Raw genomic sequence first — 3,498 nt, forward strand, 5'->3', positions numbered from 1 at the left:
AGGGGTGGGAAGGGGGGGAATGGTGGCTGGAGTGGGGAAGCCACGGGGCTGACTTTCGGGGGGTTTGGGGGGAAAAGGAACCACACATAGGGCAATTCCAAGCTAAAGCAGTATTTCAGTTCAAGTAACATTACTGGCCCATTATGAATTGTAAGTGTTCCAGATACATTAATAAATGGTCTTTTAAAAATAATTGTCAACGCAATGTCTTCTTGCTAAAGTGTCCAAGTATCACAACTTTCTATTAGACATATTTTTCAGAAATTGTCTGTGGTGGTGACATTTCCAGTCCTCATGTTAGTGTTACCACCACCACAAAACTATAGACTTCATTTGGTGAGGCAGGGACAAAAAGGCATCCAGAACCCACAAAGAAGACTCATGAGAAATTGGCATTTGTTTTTGCTGGCGAACTGCCTTCTCTGGTAGTACAGCCAAATGCATCTAAAACTTACAATAGGCTATGGCTGTATCCTTCTTTTAGCGACCCTAATTGACGTACCGAATTCCACATTAGCAAGCCAATGGAGCTGGAGCAAACAACTGTCTTTTTCCCCCCCTCCCAGATGACAGCAGGTATTTGCATTCTATCAATTTGAAAAAGCAAATGTGGCTACTTGCTCATGAGGTGAGCATTTTCACTTAGCGATGCTAAGTGAAATAGGGGCCCTCTTCTGCAGATATGTGCCCACTGGCTAGCTCCCTCCATTCCAAACAGGAATGGTTGGAGTGGGAGAGTAAACACTCCAATCTGATACTGAGTTGTCCACTGCTTTGTCTTACATTCCTACCCCACTACCTGCTTGCTCTGTGTTACCAGAATCACAGAAGCTCATTCTGCCCTGCCTTTGTCTGATTCTTCTCTGAAAAGTCTTTGAAGTTCTACTCTTCTGCTAGTGTCTTGAGCCACAATTTTGTGTGTCCTTAATCCCAGTGCAAAACATGCCTGGGTGTCAACAGAATTGTGTAGATCACAGACGTAGTATGACCCTTCACTTTCACTGTGGAGACTTACTCATGAATCACGGGTCGTTTAAACTTGGGCCATCAACCTCAGCAATTTGAAGTTCCTCAGTGAAAACTCAACCAAATAACCTCAGAGCTGTTTCCTCCTGCCCCTTGCAAGCTGCTGTATGAAACACTTCCATGTTTCCACTCCAAAGTGCTGTTTCAGAAAAAGGTCTCTGTCAATGTGTGACAACACACCTGTCTATGGATAGACTGAAATAGTGATGGGTATTTCTAAAAACAGTATTAAAACTGAGATTATTTATCTAACACTTAAACCTGTAACAAATTGGATCCTTTCAAAATTTCATCTTTCATTTCTTAATATTAAAATAATTTAAAAAAAAACACCACCCCAGTCTCATCAGAAGCCAAGCGCCTATTCTTCCCTGCTGGATCTTCCAGCAAATTGCAATTCCAAAAGTAGAAGTTGTTGCAATCAGGTATTGGCCTAACTTTTCAGCTGTGATATTACATAGTCTGGGTGACTTGCTGTCATAGCTCCAGTCAAGCACCCACGCTTGGCTACTCACCAGGCTACTTCGAGGGGATCCAGATGCTGATCCCCATGTGTTAAGCGTCTGGAATCTGAATAGAGTCTGAGCATTGTCCCCTGACTTGGGGATCCTAGGCAGGCCCTTAAGGTGCAGTTCCTCTATCTGGCAGCCCCTCCCCCGCAGCTTAAACACAACTTTTCCCAGAATCCCATTGCAGGTATGAGCCTTCTGGTTTACCTCTTAAAGGGGGCATGTATTAAGTGTAACTTTTAAAACACACAGACATTTTGCACAGGCTTCTAAACACCACTGCTCTTGCTTTAACAAATAAAGCACAGCGTGTTCAGATCACATAGAAAACATGCTGAGCGCAATCTCCCTCACCCGAACTCACCCTTTCCTTGAGACATGGGCTGAGTTCAGCTATGCAGGATTTCCCCTGCCTCAGACTCGTGCAACAACTTCTCTCTGCTTGAGCTGGTGAAAATGGGTAAAGACCTCAAATAGATCAGCAGCTCCTGCCCTTTTATAACCTGTCTGTCTGTCAGGTGACTCCTGGATTAGCCTCAAGTGATCAGACCTTTGCCACATGATCCACCGCCCCTGACAAACCAATTCTTTTGTGTGAAATCCAGCCTGTTGTCTCGGATGCTTGTATTTAGCTGGAAAACCTGAGTTAATGTCCTCTATTGTCAGCCCTGTATCACTACCACTTGGAGTTTCAGTCCAACAGGGAGGCAAATAGACACTACAGATGACAACTAGTCCCAGCATACATAATAGAGTTTGCAGTCTGAAAGATGCAAAGATTTCATAATCTCACACAGAACTCAAATTGTGCACAGGTTCCCTATGTTATCACACATGCCACAACTGGAAAACAAATGATAGATCTTCCGTTCTGAGCCAGGTCCCAAAATGCTGCAAACCATCCTTTTTCTCCACCACCACCCCCTGTACTTTTGTTATAAACATTTCCCTTCTTTTGTATGTTCATGCTGCTGGAAAAATTCTCTGGCTTTGCTCACAAATGCCTCCGCTGTGATTCCCAAACTCTCCTGGGGCACTGAGCCACAGCACAGAGGCTGCAATAAGTCTTGTTTACTAACAGGACCTAGGAAGCCAAACTATCATGCGGATAGGCCACAATGGCTTTACTGATTGATGGACTGCCTCTCACCCAGGAGGGGTGGGGGTGTTTCAGAAGATCCGAAGGATACTTTTACCGTTTTGTTTGGAATCTCACCATCAACAGTTTAATTTGTTTTTCAAATAAGAGTTAAAAACCACTGTCATATTTTTAACAACAACAAAAAAGTTACCTCCATTTGTTCTGTGCTTGATGGTCTGATTTCTGTGCAACTGTCATCACTGCCAAATCTTTATATGGTGATCCTTCGGGGATCGTCTGCAACTGTTGCATGTCCTTGGAGACTGATGATGAGAGGGAAGCAAGAGGCGGGGCACCGGATGCCAGAGGGCTGGAAAGCAACTCACTTAATTCTTGATTTAACAGGCCCAGAAAGTCACAGCTCCCTGGTAGACCTGCAAGAGGAGATTACAACTGCTGTAGTTGCAGATGTGTTGCATTCTCCCTCAGCGTACCTATTAAAGCTGGGCAGCATTTGGCAATGAACCACTGCAATCTAGGTCAGCTTCAGCCTCTTAACCCAGCTGCTGCCTTAAAGTTTTGTGGGTACCCGCCCTGAGGAAGACTAAAATGAAACATTGCCCTTGGTCTCTTACTATTCTGCAAAAGAAGAGTTTGCAGTGGTGAAAGTGCTTTTGTTCTTGTATTGATAGTCACTGGTCATTTATCTGAATGAGCAGGAGAGCAACGATCTTTGTTGTTGTTGTTTTGGGGGATGGGGGGAGGACTCCATGCCACAGCGTGACTGATTCTAAAGTACGAATGTCTTCACCACCCAAGTTCTTCTGGGACTGTGCCTGCTCTGTGAACACACACTACTCAATATCCAGTGTCACATTCTCT

Source organism: Eretmochelys imbricata, chromosome 4 (assembly GCF_965152235.1).
Source record: "Eretmochelys imbricata isolate rEreImb1 chromosome 4, rEreImb1.hap1, whole genome shotgun sequence".
Classification (NCBI taxonomy): domain Eukaryota; kingdom Metazoa; phylum Chordata; order Testudines; family Cheloniidae; genus Eretmochelys; species Eretmochelys imbricata.